The sequence below is a fragment of the Dromiciops gliroides genome, chromosome 5 (assembly GCF_019393635.1).
Source record: "Dromiciops gliroides isolate mDroGli1 chromosome 5, mDroGli1.pri, whole genome shotgun sequence".
Classification (NCBI taxonomy): domain Eukaryota; kingdom Metazoa; phylum Chordata; class Mammalia; order Microbiotheria; family Microbiotheriidae; genus Dromiciops; species Dromiciops gliroides.
The window spans coordinates 130,209,057-130,236,923 of record NC_057865.1 but is presented as its reverse complement, the minus strand read 5'-3'; the positions used below and the strand labels follow the sequence as shown (position 1 = coordinate 130,236,923).

The following is a 27,867-nucleotide window of genomic DNA, read 5'->3' as shown; positions in this document are numbered from 1 at the left end:
ACCATGGTGTGCATAAATGTCCTGGCAGATTCTCTCAAAAGCATCAACAATGCAGAAAAATGAGGAAAACACCAGGTTCTCATTAGGCCGTACTCTAAAATAATCGTCAGGTTCTTAATTGTGATAATGAAGCATGGTTACATTGGCGAATTTGAGATCATTGATGATCACAGAACAGGAAAAATTGTTGTGAACCTCACAGGCAGATTAAACAAGTGTGGTGTAATCAGCCCTAGATTTGATGTTCGATTCAAAGATCTGGAAAAGTGGCAGAATAATCTGCTACCATTCAGTCAGTTTGGGTTTATTGTGCTTACAACCTCAGCTGGCATCACGGACCATGAGGAAGCAAGATGAAAACACACAGGAGGAAAAATCCTGGGATTCTTTTTCCAAGGGTGTAAAACATACATACAAATAAAATGCTCCAATGGACAAAAAAGGATATTCTATTCTATAAGAAGAAATCTTATAGAATTATTCAAAGTGATTTATTATTTTTCTGAAATTAAAGTTTTGAAAGATTTCTTTGGGATATTTGTTTCTTTCTCATTTGTCAAATTGAACTCAATGGAAGACTTGGGTAAGGTTTAAAAATTTCCCAGTGGGAACCATGATTTTAAAATTCATTAATGTCTTTATGCAAAATAGCTGGTTTTAAATATGGGAAAATGGGGAGTTATATTAGGTTTCCTAATAGTCTTTGCTTGTATGCTTATTGCGGTCCTGGAAAATTTTAGCTTGGAACTCTGATGAATTTCTAGTTGTTGTGATTCTCCATGTGGGCTTCCCAATACATCCAAGATGGTAGTTCTTTAGGACAAGGGAAAAATCTAAGCCATTGGACAGAAAGCACATACATGTCATCTGGTGACTTGCCATTATAACTAATTATTTTTGCTAAGTAGGTGCTGATCTCATTTCTTTCTGTGTTGCTAAAGATTAGAAATGCTGTCAGGACTCTAAAAATTGGCCTTTCTCAAAGGCTCAGTCCTTAGATCTATTGTCTTACCCCTTTATATTCTTTTTTTTTTTTTTTTTGCGGGGCAATGAGAGTTAAGTGACTTGCCCAGGGTCACACAGCTAGTAAGTTGTCAAGTGTCTGAGGCTGGATTTGAACTCAGGTACTCCTGACTCCAGGGCCAGTGTTCTATCTACTGCTCCACCTAGCTGCCCCACCTTTCTACATCCTTGAAGGGGTATTTACCCCTATGCCTTAAAGTAGACTAACTTAACATTTCTGTCTTTTGAAATCAAAGCCTGGCAATGACACTATTTAATTTGTTGTTCATTAATTGTTATTTAATTGAAAGGGTAGTCGTTACACTGGAGCTTCAAGTCCAAATCTCTACCAAACAGTCAATAGCTTACCTAAATATAGTTGACAAATAATTTGATTTGTTAAGGAAGAAATTAACAAAGAGGTGGCATGAATAGTGGCTAATGAACTGACCTCAAAATCAGGAAGATTTCGGTTCAAGTCCCAAATCTTCCTTATATTGGCTATATGACCTTGGAAAAGTCACTTAGCTTCTCGGTGGTAAACCTCCAAGACTAAACCCACAGAGGTGCTAACCTGCATTGTCGGAGACAATTTCTCATTGGGAGTTCCCAAAACTGATGCAACCACATGTCCAGTTCCTTCTTAAACTTTAGTTCCTGTAGACAGTATTATATATGGTTTGACAACACTTGTAAATTGTAAATAGTTCAACATGCAGAGTGTGCCTGGAACATAGTAGGTACTTATGTTTATTGACTGATTGTTTGAATTGCTATTTGGCTTTCTATACTTCTAAGTTTTTGTATTAAGAACCAACCTAATATCTAGCAAGGTAAATTCTGTATGTATTTTATTGTTTTGCTGATGACATATGGAGTATTTATTTCACAGTAAATTGATTTTCAAGTGTACAATAAACATACCATTCATTTTTCTGCTCTAGTGAAGTATCTATGTTCTAAAATGCTCTCTCATTTGAAAGTTACAAAGATCTCTTTAAAATATATGCCCATATTATATAGACTTTGGACTGATAGTTGAAGAGATATTATTGCCTTCAAACAGTCTGATTTTTAAATGGATCTCTAAGATTCTCAGGGAAAAATGCAATTTCAAGTAAATGAAAATTAGCAGCAGTGAAGAAGGTACAGTGCTTTGATTAATGGCATATACTCAAGCTTGCAGGCAATCATTAGTTGGGTCTCATAGGGAGTAGTTGTAAGGATATTAGTATACTGTAGCTCTCATAAATAGTACAGAAAAAAGAATGAATTTTAAGATATCCAAATTTTCTTATGCTAATAATAGAATGGAAGATCCAAAGTTGGTGACAGTGACTATTCAGCAGAATTTTCAACTGTTCAGAAAATGGGTCATTAAGGAATAAGCATGTTTAAAAAATTATAGGAACAGAAAAATGGATCAGGAAGATCACTGACAGTATCTTTGTTTTTTTTTTTTTTTTTTTTTTTTGCAGGGCAATGAGGGTTAAGTGACTTGCCTGGGGTCACACAGCTAGTAAGTATCAGGTGTCTGAGGCTGGATTTGAACTCAGGTACTCCTGAATCCAGGGATGGTGCTTTATCCACTGCACCACCTAGCTGCCCCCGACAGTATCTTTTAGAATGCTTTTGATCAGTTAAGTCAAAAGCCAATTTTGCAATAGGCCTTCTCTCTTCTCCCCCCTTAAAAGTTGGGGTTTGTATCTCTGCTGGGAATCTAGAAGTGCCAGGCCCTTAGGCTAGAGCATTATCCCTTTGTGATTCTCCCAAAACTCAGGCCTGTTCTTGGTTTATTGGGAGAATTCATACAGTTGATTAGAAGCTACATATCAAGGGGGCAGCTAGGTGGCACAATGGATAAAGCACCAGCCCTGGATTCAGGACTACCTGAGTTCAAATCCAGCTTCAAATATTTGACACTTACTAGCTCTGTGACCTTGGAAAAGTCACTTAACCCTCATTGACCTGAAAAAAAAAAAAAGAAGTTACATGTCAACTGTATAGAAAGAGACAGAGTAAATCTGTCCCTAACTAGCTCAATGTCTGAAATGTTCATCTTTTGGGAGTATTTGTATGTATGTGTAAGGGTGGAATTGAAACTTCCCCATCCTATTTTAATCTTGATAACTAGGTAAAACCTCAAAAAGTACCTTGATAGGGGCAGCTAGGTGGCACAGTGGATAGAGCACCAGTCCTGGTTTCAGGAGGACCTGAGTTCAAATCCGGCCTCAGACACTTAATACTTACTAGCTGTGTGACCCTGGGCAAGTCACTTAACCCCAATTGCCTCACCAAAAAAAAAGTACCTTGATAACTTAGTTTGGTAGCTCACAAATCAGTCAATCATAGATCGAAGTGCAAAGATTAAGTCCAAAAAGTCTTTGAAAAACATTTGATGAAGTGAAATGACAACAGCCAAGAATTCTCTTCCAATTGACTGGAGGATTTTTCTGACCTCTAAATCTTCTGTAAAAACATTGAGTTAGCTGGAGAAGGAATTCAAGAAATTGGAGTGTATTACTTTCTTTTTTCTTTTTGAAAAATTTCCATTTAAAAACAGTCATTTTCTCCTCCCTCACCCTGCCCCATTTAAAATACAAAAGCCTTGTAAGTGTACATTGTCAAGCAAAATAAATTCCTACATTGTGCATGTCCAAAAATGTCTCATTCTCCATCTTGAATCCATCATCAATCTGTCATACAGTGAGTAACAGCATTTATCATCAGTCTTCTGGAATCACAATTTTAATTATTGCATTGGTCAGAATGCTCAAATTTAAAATTCAATCATTCATATGCCATAATTTTTGCAGCATTTCTCCAGTTAATTAGCATTCTTTAAATTTCTAATTCTTTGCCACTATAAATATTTTTATAAATACTGGTCCTTTTGTATTTTAATTTCTTTTGTTACATCAAGGAATTTGTGAATTTTAGTAACTTGGTGGCATAGTCCAAATTGCTTTCCAAAATGACTAATTAAAATTCTAGGGGCAGCTAGATGGCACAGTGGATAGAGCACCGGCCCTGGAGTCAGGAGTACCTGAGTTTAAATCTGGCCTCAGACACTTAATACTTACTAGCTGTGTGACCTTGGGCAAGTCACTTAACCCCAATTGCCTCACTAAAAAAAAAAAAATTCTACCAACAGTGCATCATTAATGTACCTGTTTTCCTGTAGCCTCTCTAACACTTTTCATTTTCCTTTTTTTTGGTAATTTTTGCCAATATTATTTGTATTTAATTTATATTTCTCTAATTATTAGTGATTTGGAATCTTTTTGTATGGTTTTTGATAACTTGGATTTCTTCTTTTAAAAACTGCCTGTTCATGTCTTTTGAGAATTTATCAGTTCAGGGATATAGATCTTAGTCTTATAAGTTTGAATCAGTTTCTTATTTCTTAGAAATGATACTTTCATTCAAGAAACTTGTAATTTTTTGCTGTTATCTATTTCTATTCTAATGTTAACTTCATTGGTTTTGTTTGTGAAACCTTTTTCAATTTTATATTATCATAATTGTTCATTTTTTATTTTGTTATCCTCTCTATCCTTTATTTAGTCATGAACTATTCCCCTATCCATTGATCTGAAAGGAAACTTCTTCCTTTTCTCTTAATTGATTATGATGTGATCTTTTATATTTATTTCATGTATTCATTTGGAACACATCATAGGCTTACTGACTTTGTATGGTATGAGGGTTTGCTTAAACCTAATTTCTTCCAAACCACTTTCCAGTGGTCTTTGTAGAATAGCGAGTCCTTACCCCATTAGTGTCCAGCGTTACACACATGACTCAAAGGGAACTGACTGTACGGGAATGATCAGCCTTGGCTTTGGCCAAGTTTTTCTGTTCTCCCATACCCCACCATATATTATTAGATGAGGACCTTCCATCTTTGATGTATCCATGAGATTTTGGACTTTACATCTTCCAACTGGTATCCTAGATGGAGTGTCAGCATTGGGATCCAAGGACAGACTTAAAGTAAATTCACCACATTTAAGGGGAACTTCATGAGCACTTCACAAATGGGAGAAGGGTACAAGCTAGCCACCAGGGACTGGGGGTTTTCCCTTTAGCCAATATTCTCTGTATGTTTGAACTCACTCTGAACTTTGTATTTACTTGTGGGAAAGGTTATCATCCTTTTTTGGGGGGGGGGAAAGGATATTTTAGACATTGTTTTTATTATATCACTTGAATAAACACTTCTCCCTAAAAGATTTGAGACGAGCTGGCTAAACTGGTTCACAATGGATAATCTTACAGAGAGGCACATTCATAGGTTTTAAGCTAATGGCATTAGAGAAAAATATCCACCACCCTTCAGTAATTTCCCTGTAGTCCTCGGTGGTACACCAGCAGATGTAGCCAGGCAAGCTCTGTGAACCTGAATTGTTAGTATGAGTATGAATTTGGATGAGGGTGTCCTATAGCTAACATGAGCTACATATGTATTACCAGATGGTGGAATCACCCAACTTCTGAGACACTCCTGTATACATTTAGACTCAGTTAAATCCAACAGCTAGAAATACATACACAAAAATAAAATAATTCCTTCCCTCAAAGAGCTTACTACATTCAACCAGAAAGTATACAATATGTATATAACCAACTAAATATAAAGTATATACAAACTAATGCAAAGCAATTGCGGAGGGAAAGAGTGCTAATAACTCAGGGATCAAGAAAGGCATTTTGTAGGAAGTGGCACCTGAGATGTGTTCTCTCTTTAAAAATTTGAGGGTTACTTAAGAAGAACCATGTAGAAAATACATACATCTTGTGACAGGAAGGTCTTTTTTTCTTTTCTTTTACCCCAAAGGGACATGAGTAATGCATTGAGATTATTCAAATCAGGCTCAGAATAAGAACACAGTGTATTAGGTCAACAAAATGTTGGCGCAGATCCTTGGAACGGAGGTGTTGGTATTGAAATCTCTAAATGTAAATTTTAATAATCCTTTTAGGCCTAGAAAGATTTATGGTTCATATACAAGATTGATATAGGACCTGCGTTACTATTATGCAAGATTTGTAAGCCTGCAATAGATTTGCTGTTTGAACTTCAGTAGACTCAAGAGTGAAAGAAAAATCTTATTCATCAAGGTCTTTCAAAGTAAGTACACCCAGTTGCTTACAACTAATATTTACTCGGTCTAATGGGATGAAGTAAGCTAAAAGGGAGGATGTAAAAGGGAGCAGAAAGATGCAGATTAAAGGAAAGTGAAAGAAACAACCTCTTCACATTAATGGAATGCCGCTAAACAAATTATTTACATTAATATAGGGTAGTGATTGAACCTATAATTTCAATGGTGTAGAGAAGGACATTTCTTTTCTACTAATTTGATCAGGCCTTCTCTATAATGAAAGAGTCTAAGGTAGTTGACTAGGGCCCTGAGAGATTAAGTGATCTGCCCAGGGTCATGCAGTCAGCATGTCAGAAATGAGGTGTGAAAGGTTTCTTTCCACTAATCCAGTCTGTCAACAACTTCATTAGATTAAAGAACAAGTTTAATAAATTATGGAATACAAACTGGTACTGTTGCTTTCAATAAAGTGGCCTAGATATATTTTCATAGAGGCACTTTTTACTCTGGGTTTTGCTGATTTGGTAATGTCTCCTATTTTGACCGAGTCTTCTGAGTAGAACAGAGAGAAAAGCAAGTCTGTGAATCAATTTCTTATATTCTTTGCCCTTCTTAAGAGCTGGATAAAAGAGAGCTCCTTATCAATTTTCCCTTAATTCCAATCAGCTTCACAGAGAAACTCAGGGAACTTAATGTCATCAACCTACAGAACAACTCCTCCACTCCCCTATCATGACACAGAATGTAATAAGTACACAACCTAAGTGTTCATTTGCAGAAGATGTTAGTCTAAAAGACTCATTTGATAACTGAAGGAGGGTGTTGAAGAGTGACTTTCCTGATGACTAAACCAAGAATAAAACAGCCTCAGAAATCTAAGTAGATAAAAAAAAAACTCCTACTTTTCTAGATTCCTAGCATTGTTTTTACTTTGGAGTTCATACAAAAGTCAGGAGCTAAAAGTTGAGAATATGGTGATTAACCTCACTGGAATGGGAGATATTTCATATTTAGGCAATACTTTGAAATCCAAAATCTACAACTAAACTCCATTTGCTATAATTGTTAGAAATCATATAAGAATGAAGAACACTTTAAAAATAAATTGTTTTATTCATTTTAAATCTATGCAGTCAACTGACAGGTTAAAAATGTTGCTTATTAGTTGTTGCCATGCTTTAATCAATAGGTGAGAATAATTTGTAATTAGCATATATAATTAACAGCCAACTAGTGTTGGCCTTTGTTCATAGCTACATTGAGTCATGGAGTATTTTCTATTTTGGAGAAATATCAAAGGCCTTTATTCACACATTCGAGAGCAAATGGGCCAGCTCCCTAATGGAAATGGCCAAGTCATAGAGTATTAAAGCTGAAAGGGACACTAGAAATCATCTAATTAAATCCCCCCTTTTTTTGGTGGGGCAATGAGGGTTAAGTGACTTGACCAGCTATAAAGTGTCAAATGTCTGAGGTCAGATTTGAACTCAGGCCCTCCTGAATCCAGGGCCGGTGTTCTATATACTGTACCACCTAGCTGCCCCCTAAATCCCCTTGTTTTACAAGTGAAGAAATGGATATGTAGAGAGGTTGAGTGATTTGACCAAGGTCATATCTAATTAACAGTGAAGTTGGAGCTAGATCCCAAATTCTCAAATACATAGCTATTTGCCCCATTCTAGTCAGTCACCAAGCATGTATTGAGTTCTGCATGATGCTTTCTCTAGTCCTTGCAATTCTTTTATCCCTTTAAGTAGCCAAATATTTGTTAACACTATTAATTTGTTCAATACATTTTCTTTCATTGATAGTGCAAAGCCAAACTCCAACTCCATTTTTGTCTAAGGAAACATAAATTCCACATTTATAAAGTTGAAGTTATATTTCTCCCAGGATGACTGTAAACTTCTTGAGGGTAGGGGCTGTTTTTCCTTTAGTCTTTGTTTATCTTCTGGCACCTAGCCAAAGTCTTACACATTTAATAATAAATGCTTGTTGAAGTTAATTTAATTTTTGTGTACTTTACAAATAACAGTAATGTCACAAGCTATATAGTGAATTCCTCAAAATCAAGTGTTTGTGGATAACAATCTGACGAATATAGGATGTGCATGTGTGTTTGTTTGTGCTTTTATAGGAATGTCTTAACATTTAAAATGAAGATTCAGCAATGAAACTGTTCACAAAATGGATTAATTCAAATTGGTATGTGTCATATTGAAGGGATGTTTCCTAAAAAATACCTTTCCTTGTTGTCATTTAAATAATTTAAATAATCTGGGCTATTAGAGAAAACGACCATTCACCCAATCTATGGGCTACAAGAGCATGATTGCACTTTTAGGTAGCATGGAGGTAGGATGGGATCTAATTACAAAGCCAAGAAACCTGGCTTCATAGCCTGTCCCTGACATACATCAGCTATGTGACCCAGGGCAAATTGCTTAATCTCTCAGTGCCCTAGGAAACTCTCTACAATTATAAATTGTAAATAAGGGGTCAACCTGCATTGATAGAGATTTTCCTTAGGTAGGAGTTCCCTATGCAATGAAATCAAAGGTCAAGTTCCTCTATGGACATACCTGAGCTCAGTCCAAATGTTCCATACTTCCTATAGTGATACAAAAGTCTCTCTCAGCAACAAACATTGGAATAAGGGTGTTCATTTTACTCGAGACTGTGCATCAGAGATGAGCTTCAGGAGTTGCATCCACATCCACTGGGACAAGAGCAGGTATATATTAGGCACCTCTGTATTGCCTTCAGGGCTGACATACTATGGTCAGACTAACTGACCCTTTGTGTGAGTTACAGTATCATATAAGAGATAATGGGACAATGAATGGTAGATTAATCTCTAAGATACTTGTAGCAGCTCAACTGTTTTGGTCTGACATTATTTTTAGGCCTTATGTCTGTTATGACTTCAGATCATTTAAAATTTTGAAATTCTGTGAGAAATTCAATAATGAAAAGGTGACACAAGTAGCAAATGCTTTATCTTGAAGATTTAGGCTTTGAGACTACTCATTTTGTCTTTTATAACTAAGCTCAAATTCCCCCATTACTGGGGGAAAATATCTCACAGTGAGTGGTCATTTTTCTGACATTGACATTCTATCCTAAGAGTGCTTTTAGAATCTATTACTTGGAGGGCATAGAAATGGAGCTAAAGTATACTAAGAAGTGGCGCTTATCATGTGGAACCTTAGAGTCCCTTGACAGTCAGGGCCTTGAAGGTGAGGATAAATGTCTTCTGGGCATCTTCCAACACGTCTCCATGATCCAAGGATCTCAAATATCACTCCTGTGTTAGATACTGGGATTGAAAGTGGTAGAAATAATGTTTGACCTTTACATTATTCTGATTAAGGCCTGAGAGTAGCCATATTGCACATCTTGTCATCTTCTGGCATGCTTTAATCATGACTTAAAATTATCCCTGGGTTTCACTAAGGCAAACATCTTTAATTGACAATAATGCCATTATGCAGCTCTGAGGAGATTAAAAAATCAACTCCTAAGTATTGTAGTAACAGGATCTACCTGGAGTCAGCAGAGTTTTGCTCAAAGCATCCTTCTGAAGGCTATTCTGAGATGCTTCCTGCTACTTTTCTCTGGATGGTTGAGGGGAATTCTATTTACTATCTCCTTATGGGGTCTGTAGACACAAAGGGAACCCATTATTTAAGCCAAGCTACTCCCCTGAATCAGTGTCGATGTCCTTAGGCTAACTATACTGATATATGGAGTTTTCTTTTTTATATTCTTGGCATTACCTTCTTTAATTATCTAGCCCTAAATAATTCTGGCTCTGTTTCCCTTAAGTTTGATTTGTTTGTAAGACAAATGAAGAAAAAATTGCAGTGTCGTTGGAAACCTGACTTTGTAGAGAGTACTACTGTCTCCTGATAGCCCTGTGAAGTGATGCCTACAATTTTCAAATGAATAAACAAGGGCACAAGAGGTGGAATGACTGCCCCGTGGCACATATTATATCAATGATGCCACTGAAAATAGGATTCAGGAGTCTTGGTTTTTCTAGTTCATTGCATTCATCTTGGTAAAAGTCCTTCTCTCTAGGAGAAATAAAAGACCTTAAGCATGAAGGATCTCTTTTTGACACCACAAATAAAACGAAAGACCAGCTTAAATGGCTTTGTGCTGCAAACGACTGCTTGGTATAGATGAAAGAGTGCTGAATTTATAATCAAAGGACCTGGGTTAGAGTCCTGCCTCTCTCTCTTATTCCCTGTGTGACCTTGAATAAGCCATTTATCTTCTTTGGGTCAGCACTTTCCTCACTTCAAAAATGATGGAGTTGAACTACATAATTTTTTTTTTGTGGGGCAATGAGGGTTAAGTGACTTTCCCAGGGTCACACAGCTAGTAAGTATCAAGTGTCTGAGGCCGGATTTGAACGCAGGTCCTCCTGAATCCAGGGCCGGTGCTTTATCCACTGTGCCACCTAGCTGCCCCTGGATAGTTTTTTTAAGATACTTTTTTTCCAACTTTAAATCTATAATCCTATGATTAATATATGTATATATATATATATATATATATATATATGGATGAATCGGTTAGCTAGCATTTATTAAGGACCTACTATGTGCTAGCTACTCTGCTGAGCACAGGGGATAGGAGACCTCTCAGCTTCTTAAGGAGATCATGAGATTTAGGTTAATTAATTATTGTATGACTTATTTCAGTGCATACAGCCTTGCCAATACCAAGACTCTGAAATGACATTATTCACTCACTCCCTACTCTTGCTCCTCATGTATTTAGTGGATCATTTCTTATCAGGCCAATGTAAGGCTGTTAGGAATATGTAAATAATGAATCAGCTTAGGTTGAAGTAACCAGTCATGGATTGAGATTAATTATGTCACTTTACTCCACATCATCTTGCCAAAACCATGGGGAGTAACACAGTTAAGCACAGCAAGACAATATGCAGTGATGGAAAGTGATAATAAGTCTGAGTTGCCTATCACCAAACAAAAGTGCTTACTGTAAAAGTAATTATGACCCCCAGCATCTTTTGCACCATAAACTGCAGGAAAATGCCACATCTAACATCAGTGGGCTGAGACAAATAGTCTCTTTGTAACTATTGCCCACAGGACAGGTAGGTGGCTCAGTATACAGACTGCTGAGCCTGGAGTCAAGGAAGACTCATCTTCCTGAGTTCAAATGTGTCCTCAGACATTTACTAGCTTTGTGACCCTGGGCATGTCACTTAACTCTGTTTGCCTCAGTTTACTCTATCTATAAAATAAGCTGGAGAAGGAAATGGCAAACCACCTCAGTATCTTTGCTGAGAAAACCCTAAATGGGGTCACTAAGAGTCAGGCATGTCTGAACAATGTTGAAAACTATTGCCTAAGGCCACTTATGATGCTTTCAAGGAACTAGCTTCTAAAAAAAAAACACTAAGCAAAATGACCTCAAAACCTTTTTATGATGGATATGGAAAATCACTAACATATGTATAATTCCAAAATAACTTTTTCAATTTCTAAAGCAATTTTTTTTTTTGTGAGGCGATTGAGGTTAAGTGACTTGCCCAGGGTCACACAGCTAGTAAGTGTTAAGTGTCTGAGGCCAGATTTGAACTCGGGTATTCCTGACTCCAAGGCTGGTGCTCTATCCACTGCACCACCTAGCTGCCCCTCTAAAGCAATTTTGGAGGTCAATTTTTGCATATGTAATTGATGTGGTATAAGGAATGCTAATTCTGGATTCAAATGATCAGAGTTCAAATTCATCTTATATCCTGAGTGATAAGTCATTTGGACAAGTGACTTCAGCTGTAGCATGTTCTGATCTGCCCTTCCTGATTCCATTGGACCATGTGTACTGGCCCAAATTGGGTTAATCCGAGATGACAAACTTCCTAGCTGCTTCTAGCCATCTGATAGGTCAACATTGAACAGACTTCTTGTTTTAGTATGATAACATAAAACTTTGTGAGGTTCCTTGGTCCTTCTCTGCCTTATGAGTATAGCAGAGGGATAGCAGACTGCTTTATCATTTGGAAGGAGAGGCAACTACTGGCCTGCTTTCCTTCTTCAACCCCCCAGGTGGCTCCCTGTAACTTTGAGGCTTCCAGTGAGAGATAGGAGATGAGATTGCCCTTTGCCATGCTGTAATCATGGTGACTACTCTCATGAGGCAGTTAGAACATGGGAACCCAGCTTGAATATACTTTCTCCCCTACCCCTTTTTCTAACTTATCCTTCTTGTCCCTGAGTAGGTAATAATGCCTCGACCTTGAGGTAGATGTGTCCAGGCTTAGAAGTGACCTTGTGGGTTTAAAAGGTCTAGACATACATAAAATGAAACAGACTAGTGGCAAGGGGAGTTTCTTCACTGGAGAAAATGACCATTGATAGGACTATGACTGGGAGTAGTTTGTACAATCCAGAACTGAGCTGACTTGTTGCCAAATCTATCTGTTAGTCCCACATACTGTTTATATTAACCAGATTGGTTTTAAATGTCAGGCTTCTGAGAGATTGTAACAGGATTATAAGATAAATCACTAAATCTTTTTAAAATTGTGCTATTAATGTGTGCTATGATTCTTTTGTGTCTGTTAGCATTTATTTTGTGTGTAGGAAATAAATGCCTCTGCTATACCTGATTTACATTGTATGGGGGAGGGGTTTCTTGTCCAGGGTCACACAGCTAAAAAACAACTTTAAATAAATTGTCCCTAAGGTACCAAGATGAGGGATTTAACAAAGTAAATAGTGTGAAAGAAGGAGCCTTGCCTCCTCCTCATTAAAGATCAAGCTCACCTAATGTTGAACCTAGTCAGGGACCTTGTGCTTGGATTCAGAGTTTAAAGGGACCCCTTAACAGAGAAGTATATGGGCACTATACTCCAGTCCCTTGGGTCTAGCTGGACTAGATGAACTCTAAATCTATGGTTCTATGGTTTAATCTTATTCAGTTAAGATGACTAAAAATGGTAGGTAGGTTAATTTTTGATTTACTATTTTTCACCTTTTTTGACAGATACACACCTTAAGGAAATAACATATAACCATATTTAAGAAAAATACAATAACAACAAAAATAATAGTGCATATATATGTATCTTTAAGATTTGCAAAACATTTTACATATGCTAATTAATTTGATTTAATTACATATAATTATATGTTAATTCATTTGATTTAATAATTTGATTTAATTCATTTGTTAATTCATCAATCCTGTGAAGCAGGTATTATTATCCTCATTTTACAAATGAGGAATCTGAGGCTGAGAGAGATTAGGTGATTTTTCCAGGGTTACACAGCTAAGTAAAGACATTTCTAAGGTAGGATTTTTTTGGTATGTTTTGTGTTTTGTGGGGCAATGAGGGTTAAGTGACTTGCCCAGGACCACACAGCTAGTAAGTGTCAAGTGTCTGAGGCCAGACCTGAACTCAGTTCCTCCTGAATCCAGGGCTGGTGATTTATCCACTGTGCCACCTAGCTGTCCCCTCTAAGGTAGAATTTTAACTCGGGTCTTCCTGACTCCAAGTCCAACATTACATTACATCAAGGTTTACAAAATTATTTTCTTGAGTACCAATCAAGAAAAAGGAGAACTGAATGGAGTTGAAACCTGTTCCTGAGCTGCTCCCAGTGTTCTGCAAATGCTTGTTTCATTGGGTGGAGTCTATTTTGATGGTGATGTCTAAAAAAGGATTTTAATGTGAATATCAAGAAGAAACAGGGAGAAAAAAATAAGAAAAAGTAGTGAGACAGGAGATAGGGAGGTAAAAGAGCGACAGATCAGTAAAGATGGTAACAGTATCCACAGTAATAAGCAGAAGCCAAGGGTTAGTGACAGGGACAGTGAGAAGGCAGAACTCGGAGAAGCCATAGGAAGAGAGCCAGTAAGAGAGAGGGAAAAAAAAGCAGCAGAAAGAATCCTAGAATTTTAGAGGTGGAAAGCATCTGAGAAAACAACTTGTCCGATAGCTATTTGAGAAAGAATGAGCACTCTAAGCTTGGAAGAGAGGTGGTCACAATTAAAAGTTGGCATGGGGGTGGTCATGCCAAGTATGATAGAACAGTGCTAGGTTCTCTCAGGTGAAGTTGGAGAGTAGGGGAGAGTAACAGCCATCACTAAGCAACAGAAGAGTCACAGTCTCTTTTCCCTGAATCTTATAGCCCTCCTCTACTGATATTACTTTGATTATCTAGATGAAGGTGTAGCTAATGTCAGGTGTAGGATTAAATGACAGCTTGTAATTATGCTGCTGTATAAGTGATTATTTGCCCATCGCAGACTGCTGACCTGACCTGGAATATCGATATTTTTAGGGATACTGTTCCTACTCCTTCCCCACCCTCCATTTACTAATAGTAGAAATTACTTATGACAGTGTCTTTAATAGTTGCAGTACTATCTACTTTGTGTGTCTGGACAACAGGAGAGGATATGGAAACAAATACTTGAATTTAAAGTAGCTCCCTAAAAGAATCAAAATATTAAGAGTTTCTGTTAAAGAGTTTGGATGTGGGATTGCTATCCTTCCAATATGACTTGATTAATAGTGTATTATTTTCCATCTTAAGAAAATAAAGTCAATGGGTTATCTAGTTTTTAAGACACACAGATAATGCTTTCCATATTCTAGGGAAACATCTGGCTTAGAAGTATTCTAAGTCTATATTTTACTTCTGGGGCGGAGGGAGAGGAAGAGGGAGAGAGAGAGAGAGAGAATGAATGAATGAGTGAATGAATGAATGAATGAATGAATGATTGATAGTGGGAGAAATGAAGCATTGCTAACCTGGGACTGTAGCCTGAGCAGATTTTAGGAGCACAAGGTCCAGCCTGTAGTGGCTTACACACAATTCATTCATATTGCCTTAGCTCAAGGATTCTCGCACCGGTAACCTCCCATATGCTTTTTCATGGTGACAGAGCCTCTAACACTTCTATCCCCCTGTCTCCTGAAGATCCTCCTCTTTGTCCCTCTCCATATCCAAAAGGTGGGAAGAGCAAGACTGAGAGTCAGTTGTTCCTGCCAATTTCACGATCAGAGCAAAATCCTTTGGGGAAGCATGGAAAAGGACTTGGTGAAATTTCTGCCCAAACTAGCATGTTAGTGTCTTGATCTCCTTGGCAGTGCACTCAGTAGGCATGAATCAGAGAGTATTATATGGAAGTGAGGAAAGGAAAGCCCAGAAAATTTAAATGTCTTGCCCCAAGGTCATCTAGATAGTATATGGAAGAGTTGGAATACAAACCTAGGATTTAAGACTCTAAATCTAGTAATCTTTTCACTATACTACAGCTCACATCATATATAGTATTTGCACAATGAGGAGCATGATTTATCAAGCAAAGGTTAATTTGTATTCAGTATACTCTATTTAAGAAGATGGAGGTCTTTAGAAAGATTTACATGAAAAACTATTAAAGTTAATAATTCATTTCCTTTTGGGGATCTGTAATTGGGTGTGCTGTATTTGGTATGAATACAACTTAGGAAAAGAACATTTTTAGAGAATTTTATTAGAAGGTACAAGCAGGAAACTGAAAGAACTATTTAAGAATAACATATAACTATGTGGAACCATTTGGAATAATTATATTACATGATAAAATTATGAGAGTTATGTTTTCTATGATTATATATACATATATACATTTGCTAGTAACAAACTATACATATATAATAGCTAGCATCAGAGATATATGATACTAGCATATATATATATATAACTCAACAATCTATATATTTTTCCTATAGATAGATAGTTATCTATACATATCTATACACATATATACATATATATGTACACAGATCTGTAGGTGTCTATAGAGCTATGACTATAAATCTATAGGCATATATATTTGAAAGCCTTGTGAGTGCTATATTCATTTTATTCTGAACAAAAATATTACTAGAAGGGCATTTACAAAAACACACCAGTTATAAAAATACAACATACACCTTATTTTTCCATTCCCCCAAGAGAATAAAAATCCCAATAAAAGAAAAATAATTCAGTTATTAGGCTAAGATAGCTTTATTTCTTTTCTTTCCTCTTCCTCATCCTCTTCTTCTCCCTTTCTCCTTCCCTTCCCTTCTTTCTATTTTTTAAACAAGCTACATGGCTGGAATTCATTGTGTATGTAGTCTTAGACTACTGAATGTACTTGAAGGTAGAGAAATGAAAGGGAAACCAAATTACCAAGAGAAAGATAGCTCCCTTTCACATTTTCATTGGGCAATTTGTTTCATTCTAACTTTAATAGAGCGAGTCCTAGAAAGTAGACCTGCCTTACTTTACAAGCAGGTGTGGAATTGTATCAACAAAGGAATCCTAAATGGCTGTGACAGCTTTGTCTTTTCATTCAAAGGCATTCAGTCACATACAAGGTCCACAGACTGATGACACAAGTTTCATCTCCTTTTTCTTCTTTGCCTTTAAGCCACAAGCATGAAAGATCAAAAAGTGATGGCAAATAATAAATACTTAAAATGCAGAATTTTATATAATAATTAGCATTTAGTTAGCACTTCTAATCTTCAAGCTACTTTACTATTATTAATTATTTAATCTCCATAGCTATCTCTATGCAGATTCTCCTCCTTTGAAGAGATATGAAATAGCACATAAAGTCTCAGATTTGGACTTTAGGACACTTTTTCTTTTTCTCACTGTCTTGAAATCTAATTGAAGTCAAATCCCACATCCTCAATGTCTTTGCTAAAGAAAACTGAGCCTACTTATGTCAGGCTTAGGAAAATTATTTCTATTTCTCACACATGACATTCTGTCTCCCAAATCTGTGCTCGTCCTCATAGCTGGAATGTACATTTTCTTCACCCCCACTTCCTTGAAACCCCTAGTTTCCTTCAAAGCTCAGTTGAAATGGTACCTCTTATCTGTGCCATTTTCTGATAGCTGCTAGTGCTTACTCTTGGATGATGTTGCACTTAATCTGTATAGACTAATATGTGTATATACATGTTCTCTCCTCTTACAAAAAGTATAAATTCTCTGAGGGAAAGGAACTCTTCCATTTTTGTCTTTGTATTCATAATACCTAACCTATGTTTTGGCAATTACTAAATGCTATATGAATGATTTCTTTATTGCTTGTTGCACTGAACTGTTCAGGGGATAGTTTTTATATTTACAGTTAACTCTTTCTCTGTGTTAGATGATAACACCTTACATTGATAAAATTCCATTTGGTTACAGAATCACATATGTTATTTTGTTTTGTCTTCAAAACAATGTGATGAAGTAACTAGGGCAAGTTTCATGCCTATTTTTCTTTCTTTTCTTTTTTTTTTGGTGAGGCAATTGGGGTTAAGTGACTTGCCCAGGGTCACACAGCTAGTAAGTGTTAAGTGTCTGAGGTCAGATTTGAACTCAGGTCCTCCTGAATCCAGGACCAGTGCTTTATCCACTGCACCACCTAGCTGCCCTATGCCCATTTTGTAGATGAAGAAACTCAGGCTGTGAGAAGTTCACACATCCAGTGTCACATAGCTGATAATTGCTGGAGCTGGAACTTCAACCCACGTCTTCTGACTCTGAAGATCTCTCTCATTGCAGGGTATTATCTCATGTCTTTGAATGAGATAGTGAATAACATGGTTTTTCTTATTCTTTAAGACTTTCATATGTAAGATGCAAATATGGAAGAAAAACTCTTTTATCAAACTAGCTCACTTTTCCTTTTAGGGATTGTTGTCTGACAAAAAGTCAATCTCCTAGCATATATGGCAAAAAGATACACTGTTCTTATTGCCTTCCTTGGAAGAGACAGTGTGGTCCTATGGAAAGAGTATTGGATTTAGGTTCAAAGGACCTGCTTTAGAGTCTATCATTTACTATCAGTATGACCTTAGGCAAAGTGAAGGGGAAGAATTGGATGATCTGGAAGGTCTCTTCCAGTTCTAAATCCATGACTATATTTCAATGGAACCCCTATAGGCCTTTCTTTTATAGTCTTATTATATATTTACTTTCCTATGTAGGGTGAGCATCATTATCTTGGTGGATTAAAATGTCAAGTTTTGAAAGGAAGATCACAACCTTTCAATTATGCCATTCTATTTCATAGTGTTATAAATAACATTCTCAATTAATTCAGTAAAAGAGGCAATATTACTGATTTTTCAGAGATTTGCTTTTCTTGGTCATTGGGAACATTATTATTGCCTTAGCCAAATACACAAAGATTGAGTCCAACAAAGTGAATTCCTTGAATGGAGCTTTTATGTTTTTGGCTTTGATTGTAACATGTTTATTCCAGCCAAGGTGAAAGTGAGATTAAATGGCAAATGTTTGTTTCTTTTTGTCTCTACAATTCTTGTCAGTTCTTGTTGGCCTAAGACTGGGATCTTAAATTTAAAACTTGGCTTAAGTATACTAGCTATGGAGGAAGACGTACTAAAGAATTCCATTATTCTAGACGTCTATGATATATTTTTGGTTATCATTTCTCTTTGCTGTTTCCCCCATTTTTAATGTTTCTTTTTTTCTATAGTAAAAATATTGAGCACAAAATGCTATAAGGAAAAATCTTCATGATGCAATGGTATAATGTTTCATTTGTCAATTAACCATGACATTGATTTCCTAGGGACTGCCTTTCTACTATCCTGTGACTTCTAATATGTCCATTGCATAATTTTGAAGGTATTTAGAAAAGATGTTTACTGGAAAGCATAGAGGTTTCTGTCCTTTTATCTTTGTTCTGTGATTTTCTTTTTTCTCTCTTTGGGCTTATGTATATTTCTTGATATTTAAGATTCAATTCTCTCATGGTGAATTTCCCCTCTGCTTTCCTCTATGCTCAAGGCTCCTAGTAACTTCAAAAGGCGTTCCAGATAGGGAAATAAATTTCCTTGGAGAATTTGGCCATACTAAAAATTTGAATAAACACACACACACATATGTATATAATGCAACACTCACAGCAGGAGATGAAGATCAAACCTAATGCTTTGATGTCAAGAGGAGCTTCCCATATGAAGGAACTCAGCTGAGTTCCAGGGAAAGATGAAATATTTGCTGAATACCCACAGTTCCAATGGAAATGGAGCAGTGTATATAGTATTGAGTACCCTTTTAAAAATGTTCCCCTACTCAGGGGATCTTTATTTAAAATGTCTAAAATAAAGGCACTATTTAGTAGCCAAGTAATAACATATATTTAAACCTAGAAGAATTTTGTTATTCTGCCTGGTCTAAAGTCAAAATTTGTAGGAATATATATTAGACACATCATGCCACACACACATCTATTATATATAGATGTGTGTGTGTGTGTGTGTGTGTGTATGTGTGTGTGTCTTTAATAATCTATCTGATAATCCAGTTTGGGGAGGGAAGCGCAGTCTTGACTTGATTTATAAGTGTAAGGAACTCTTTCACTGTAGTGACTCACCTGTAACTTACAGTGATAGAGAATTGACTACTAGAGGTATTGAGAAGTTAAGTTGTTTGACCATGATCACAGCCAGTATGTGTCAGAGACAGGAATCAGATTTTTTTTTATTAGAAGGCCAGTCTTCTAAAGATCTACTATGCTGCATTGTCTTTCTTGGCGCAACTTATTCTCTGTAAATTCATGTTGGCACTTACTGATCATTGCTTCTTCCAGATGCCCCAAGGATAGTGTTATTTGTCTTGGATACAAAGATTCTTTGCAACATCTCTACCTGACATCTCAGTAATTGCTGAAGGTAGGTAAGGGAGACTGGCTGCTAGAAAATAGAAACATAAGTATAAAAGCAAAGGCCACATCAAAGATATATAGCATTTCTTTTAGGATTTCGGCCTTTGGATCCAACTCACAGCTTGATAATCCAACTGCTCTCCTCTCTACATGCTAAGTGGCAGAGTAAGATTTGAACCCGTTTACTTTTTACTTCTTAACCAGCATTTATAGCATTGCTCCATGAGACTTCCATTAGTAATGGTCTCTTGACTGGTTTTGAAACTATTTGTAGACATTTCATATGCTTTTATCACTTATTTATGAAATTTAAGATAGACCAAGATGAGTGCTACACTCAGAGGCCCTTACCTTCATCTTCCAGTAAGATACAATGAATTTGTGTATCAAAACATAGTAGCTGGCACTGAGAAGGTGCTCAATTATTCCTGGTTGATTGGTGACATGTATGGAAGAAAAGGCATATTGGATATTATCTAAATGCTCCTTTGTTTCTTTTTCATACTTCCTTTCCTATACTGAGTTTTTACTTTTTCTTCTCCTTTATTACCTCCTGTATCAGATACCTGCAGTCGGCCAACTCTAGCTGATGGTGCCTAACAAGAAAAATGTCAGGAATTAAATTTGTGATGACCTTAGGCGGCTGCTTGTCTCGTGTTACCATCATATGTGCAAAGACAAATGCAAGCATCTTAGCTAGATTTATAGATTGTTGTGGATTCACCTCGGGAATGTTAAAGGATTTCTCCAAGTACAATGCTTTTGTGATAACCAGGGGAAGGACTTATGGCCTGTCACAGTTTGTGCTTTAAGTAAACTCCAATTACTGGTGGAGCTGATGCATTTAGTACATGTGTCTTAGGAGTCTGCATAAGGCCAAGATATACATATTCTGCTTCCCCAGGATACATTTACCCAAATTAACAATTTATTCAAAGCCAAAAGATAGGGGACCTTAATTCATATTTTTTCATCATGCACAAGGATTGAGTGGTTTTCCTGAAATAATACAAATGACTATGATTGATACAACATTTATTTTATCTTTTTTTTTGTCTGACCACATGTGTAATGTTTCTTTTTCAGTGCAAACATATCTTTGTATGGCAGAATTAGGAAGAAGGGTTGGGGAATGACCAAGCATTTATATCCATGGTGGACAGTGAAACACTCTCACATTATCACTCTGTCATCATTCTTGAAAAGACTGTAATTACATAAGAAATGAATTACCCAGGAAATCTGATAATGAGTTTATGCTCTAGATTTTTCCTCTCTCTTTTTACAAAATGGTCTATGCAGTTTTGAAAATTACATGTTGAATTTGTTATATGCTTTAATTTTATACTTTAGCATACTTAACTATACTTCAACACTTTATCACAACCATAAATTAAACTTTAATAAAAAAGCAAGTAGTATGCAAATAGAAACTTGTGGTTTCACACACAATCCACTTTTTCTGTTCTATTCTGTATATAGAAATGTTCATTTGTGTGTATGTATGCATGCATGATTAAGTTCTGGATTTTTAAAATAATCCACAGATGGAGAAGATTCAGAAAAAAATAAGTGACCTACTTTATGTTCATCATGCCATATATCTCAAACAGGTACTATAGATGGATGATGAGTTGGGTCTAGATCTGAAGAAGAGTTGTTTGCATCATATTTAAGAAAGTCCCATGTGTCTCTTGAATACTTTCTATGCTGCTTCCTGCCACAAAGCCAATCCATTACATGCATACTGATATTTTCTCTAGGATGATACATGACTGGATCATGGAATACTGTGATCTAAGAATCATCAAAATTACAGATGACCTAAAGTGCCCTAAAGGGTCTGTATAGAAGCTGTAGTGTATTATCAATAATTATGTCCATTGGAAGTACGTGAAATATATCATTAAGGGTGTGTAGTACTAGAAAAAAAAGAGGAATGTTCAAGGAGCAAGAATGAAGGATAACAAATTGCCAAAATGTTGCATTGGAGCAAGAATGAAGGATAACAAATTGCCAAAATGTTGCATTGGTCTCCATGAAATACTAAAAAAAGTCAGAAGAACATTTCCAGTACAATGGAGGTTTTATGGAAAGATGTAGACAAAAGTCTCACATGATTCAAAAGCATAGGTAAGTTGGAATTGGTACCCATATTATAGAGGATGATCAGAAAATGGATCCATCTAACTCAATGTAATCACCTTCAACAAACATTTGTTGATGTAGACAAAAGTCTCACATGATTCATGTTCCTTTTTATTTTGTAATGTTTGTAATATAAATAATATTAAAAATGAACATGCCAAATGTCACAGTAGCTTTATTCGCTGATAATTTTACCAGAGAAAGCAGTGATATATTATAGTTCACTATGTATTCGATCTTTTCTGGATTGTAAGCTTCTTGAAGATTGGAACTTTAGGGGCAGCTAGGTGGCGCAGTGGATAGAGCACCAGCCCTGGATTCAGGAGGACCTGAGTTCAAATCTGGCCTCAGACACTTAACACTTACTAGCTGGGCAAGTCACTTAACCCCAATTACCTCACCAAAAAAAAAAAAGTAAAGAAAGAAAGAAAGAAAGAAAGAAAGAAAGAAAGAAAGAAAAAAAAGATTGGAACTTTATCTTGATTTCCTAACTACCTAGGTACAGTGCGTGTAATAGGTTATTAATAAATATTGATTTTTTTTTAATTTTTTTTTTTTAGTGAGGCAATTGGGGTTAAGTGACTTGCCCAGGGTCACACAGCTAGTACGTGTTAAGTGTCTGAGGCTGGATTTGAACTCAGGTACTCCTGACTCCAGAGCCAGTGCTCTATCCACTGTGCCACCTAGCTGCCCCAATAAATATTGATTTGATAGAATTGATGTTGAAGATTTTAATTTGGTGTAGTTTTTATTGGCTCTTACGTGGTCTCTTCGTTTTAATCAGTATTGGAAAATGTGCTTAGAAAATATAGTTGTTAATGATGAATTTTAGTCTCAATAAGTATTTCTTAGGCATATAGTGACAATTTTTAGGGTCACAACAGGATGAGGTGGGAGCTCTGAGGGTAAGAGTTTAGGGGAGAGAGACTTAATTTCAAGTAGAAAAAAACAAAGAAGAGAAATAAGAAAGCAATACCTCTTGTTTGTCTTCTCTGCCTGTAGCTGACCAATTAGGAACTTTAATTTTGTAAAAAGAATTTTATCCTATGAGGAAACTGCATCTCGCCACAGATAACTAAAATAAAATGAGAGGGAGAAAACAACTGTGAGCCATCTCCCAAGGTTATTTAAGTCCCTGAAGGAATGAAAGGAATTAGGAGGGGGAGGATGAAATGAGCATTTATTAAGGTTCCACTGTGTGTCAGGCACTGTGCAAAATGCTGTACAAATATACTCTCATTTGATCCTCACAACAACCAACTAAGATTTTTACAGTTAAGGAAACCGAGGCAGATGGAGGTTGAGTGACTTATCTGGATCACACAGCCAGTAAGTATTTGAAGGTGGATTAGGACTCAGGTCTTCCTGACTTCAGGCCCAGCACTCTTATCTACCAAGCCACTTAGCTGCTTTGGTAAATTAGGTTTGAGGTACAACCTGACTCTTTCCTTGATGGGCCATATCCCAGATGTTGAATATATCTGTGCCAAATGCTTATAATCTGAAGTGTTTAAAGTACTCTACATCCCCTGGTAGCCATGGTCACAATACTAGATGGCTGGAATTATGGGAACTAACTGCAAAGACGAGAATTTTTAAATTTAGTATCTAAAACACAACTATCATGTGTTTATTTTTGTATATAATTATGAAGCCCTTCTTTGTGTCACCAGAGAAAAAGAGAGACAGAGCTATTATATAGGCTTGCTGTCACTTCTAGGACTATTGGTCTGGAGGTTCCCATTTGTGGCTCACTTATTTGGAAAAACCATTCGCTCAGAATATAATTAAAGTCACTTTATATTGACCTGGAGATGAAATGCATTATAAAGGCAGAAATAGCAAATAAGCAAGATACATAGAGAGGGGGAACCTCCTGAGGGAAAATGATAATAGTTCACCAGCTCATAGTGAATCAGAGGAATGGGGAGAAATAAAAAGGGGATACATTTACCAGATCCCAGTGCTGTGGAAAACTGTGTCCAGGTAGATCACTCCTTAAGTGGGTCCAAGAGCTAGCCAAAGTTTCAAGTTTTCATGATTCTATTCAGTTTGGGTTATCAATGCCCTTCCATTGCTATTCCTGGCCTCCCCCATCTGTCTTTCTAGATTCTTTATTTTCTCCTTTCTGGGAAAACTACACTTCTCATCAGCTATGTTGCCAATAATGGACAAGTTTTGATTAAATTAGTATGTTTTTTCCTCCATAGATTGCAACCTTCTTGAAGACAGGGCTTGCTTCATTTTTGTCTTTGTATCCCTAGTGCCGGGCATAGTTTCTGTCCCAGAGTAGGTGCTTAATAAATGGTTGTGGATTATTTGATGGAAATGGAAGGTAGACAACCCATCAATAAATAGCCTCTGAAGGAATTGTTGGTATTCTTTCACTAAGAAACATGCATACTTCTCTATCTCTTCCTTTACTCTTTTCTTATTCCTTCTAATTCTCCTCTCTTACTTTCTTTCCAGTGAGACCCAGAAGCATTTGTATATCAGACTTAAGCACACAGGGAGAAGAAAGGTTCCTAACCCCACTCTAAAAGTTAGGAGAAGAGAGAGTTTATCCTACCTAATTGTATATCACCTTAATTTTATATGAACCATTTAAAAATGCCATTTGCAGTGTGTGTTGGCTTACAGTGAAACAATAAATTACCTTATACTTCAATACTATTGAATGGATCACTAATAATAATGACCCATAGTTAAAGTGGAGCAATACTTTAAAAAAAATTAATTTTTTTTTTATTTTAGACTTTTATCTTCCAAATTACATGTAAAAGCAAATTTTGACATCAATTTTTTTTAAACTTTGTGTTCCAACTTCTCTTCCTCCCTCCCCTCCCACACCCACCCCCAAGGACTCAAACAATTCAACATAAATTATATGTGAGTTGTCATGGCAAACAATTCTACTTTATCTAGGTTGTGAGTGGAAACAGATAAAAACAAAACTTCAGATTAAGGAATTGTTAAAAAAAAACCCTGTGTTTCAGTCTGTTTTCAGATACCATCAGTTCTTTCTCTGTAGATGTACTGCAAATTTCCTAGGTTCTTCAGAGTTATACTGGATCATTGCCTTGCTGAAAATAACCATATGCTTCCCAGCAGATCATCTTACACTAATGCTGTTATTTTGTATACAGTACATTTCTCTCTGCTTCAGTTCATATGGGTCTTTCCAGGTTTTCTTGTTAGCATCTTGTTCATCACAATTTCTATATAGTACCTTGAACTTGACAGAGAATTTTCTTCACAATAGCCCAGCAGAGTAGGTACCATACATTTTGACCTTGTAGTCAGTCAACGTAACTATTTCCCTCCATCCCATTCCCTTCCAATGATATTTATTCCATTGTCTACCTTATTTTGCCCTAATCCTCCTCATAAGTGTTTTGCTACTGACTGCCCCCGCTCTACCCTCCTTTGATTCACACTTCCCTCCTTATCCTCTTCCCTTCCTACTATCCTGAAGGTTTAAATAGATTACCCTTCCCTATTGGATATGTGTGTTATTCCCTCCTTGAGTCTGCTTTGATGAGGTTATGGCCATTGAGCTAATTCTGTTTTCTAAATTTTTCTTCCTCCCTCCCTCCTCAACTCTCCCTATGAAATCAAGCAATTCAAAATATGTCATACACGTGGTGTTATGCAGAACATCTTCACCTTCCTCTAAAGTGTTTTACTTTTTACATTTCCCTCCCCCAAACTTCCCTTCCCTCCTTCCCCTCTTCTCCCCCCCCCCATCTCCTCCTCCCACTTTTCCTCAGGGCAAAAATATATTACTATACCCGATTGAGTATATATGTTATTCCCTTTTTGAGCCAATTCTGATGATAGTGAAGTTCACTCACTTCCCCTCCACTCCATAGGCTTTTTTCTTGTTTCCTTTCTATGAGCTATTTCTCCCCATTCCACCTCTTCCCTCCCCCTCCCCCCTCCCCTAGTCAATTCCTCCTACCTCTCCCCCTTAGTTTAAAGATGTCATCATGGGTTAACTAGATGGCACAGTGGACAAAGCACCAGCCCTGGGGCCAGGAGGCCCAGAGTCCAAATCCTGCCCCAGACACCAGATAATCCACCTTGTTTGTTCCACAAAGAACAAGGATACACAAAAAATAAATGCTTTACAAATACTATCCCTTCATATTCATTTCAGACCTGAGGCTTCTGTGTTTTCCTTGCTGAAAAAGTTCTTATGAGTTGGAAGTATTATTTTCTCATGTATGACTGTAAATAGTTTAATCTTTTAATGTTCCTCGTGATTTCTTTTTCCTTTTTACCTTTTTATTATTCTCCAGGGTCTTGTATTTGGAAGTAAAATTTTCTATTCAGTTCAGGTCTTTTCATCACAAATGCCTGAAAATCATTTGAAATTCCATTTTTCCCCTGAAAAATTATGTTTAGTTTTGCTGAGTATGTGATTTTTGGCTGTAGTTCCAATTCCTTTGCCCTCTGGAATATCAGATTCCATGCCCTCTGGTCCTTTAATGTAGAAGCTGCTAGATCTTGCTTTATCCTTATTGGAGCTCCACAGTATTAGAATTCCTTTTTTCTAGCTGCTTGCAATATTTTCTCCTTGACCTGGGAGTTCTGGAATTTGGCTATACTATTCCTAGAGGTTTTCCTTTTGGGATCTCTTTCAGGAGGTGATTGGTGGATTCTTTCCATTTCTATTTTAGCTTCTGCTTCTAGAATATCAGGGCAATTTCCCCATATAACCTCTTGGAGAAGGGTGTCTAAGCTCTTGTTTTGATCATGGTTTTCAGGTAGTCCAATTATCTTCAAATTATCTCTCCTGGCATTATTTTCCAGGTCAGCTGTTTTTCCAAGGAGATATTTCACATTGCCCTCTATTTTTTCATTCAATTGGATTTGCTTTCCTGTGTCTTGGTTTCTCATAAAGTCCCTAGCTTCCATTTGTTCAATCCTAATTCTTAGGCAACTATTTTCATCAGACAGTTTTTAAATCTCCTTTTCCATTTGGTTTTTCAAGCTGTTGACTTTTTTCTCATGACTCTGCTGCATCACTCTCATTTCTCTCCTATTTTTTTCTTCAGTGTCCCTTTTGAGAGCTTCCATGGCCTGAGACCAGTTCATATATTTCTTGGAAGCTTTGGATGTAGGGGCCCTGTGGTTGATTTCCTCATCTGAGGCTGCACCTTGATCTTCCTTGTTGATGAAATAGCTTTCTATAGTTTTGAACTTTCTTTGTTTGCTCATCTTTTAATTGATTTTAAACTCTCCACTGGGGTGGGGGTAGGGGCTGCTTCCCGGTTCCACTCCTGTTCCCAGCTCCAGAGGGTCCCAGGTGTTTAGGTTTGAGGGAGCGCTGGTTTTGCTCTTGCCTGGCCTGTTCTCTGGTCCGGAGATAACCTCAAGCCTACTTACTAAATAACCAACCAGCAAAGCTTTCTGTGGTGTGTTTTTTAGTTTCGGAGGAACCTGCGCACGTCCCCCACCTGAGTCTCCCACTGCTCAGGATTTCTTCCTGGTGCTCTGCTGGGGTGGGACAGCTGAATTCTTTCCCATCCCACTGGAACCCCTTTGGTTTCTGTCCGTCCCCATCCAGCCGATGCCCCTTCTCACCCGACCACAGGCTCAGCTCCAGAAGATGCCAGTGCTGTAGCCGATTCAGAGGCTCCATGGTAAATTCCTCTGGAGGCGTGTATGGTGTGTTTATCAGCTCGATTGCAGGGTTAGACTTTACTTGTGGTCTAGCACAGCCCCCTGAAATCTATCTATAGCTGGAGAATAATCTCAGTCCATATTTTTGAGTGCTTTTCTGCTCCAGGGGTTCTTTTATTGCTTTTGTGGGGTGATTGTATCAGGAGCTCTGTGAATTTAATGTCTTTCCTCTGCCATCTTGGCTCTGCCCTGGAGCAAT

The 27,867-nt window shown here is 37.0% G+C and overlaps 1 pseudogene; it reads left to right on the top strand.

Annotated features, from left to right (window-relative positions):
• Positions 1 to 27,632, top strand: LOC122728820 (annotated as a pseudogene).
• The last annotated feature ends 235 nt before the right edge of the window (positions 27,633 to 27,867 follow it).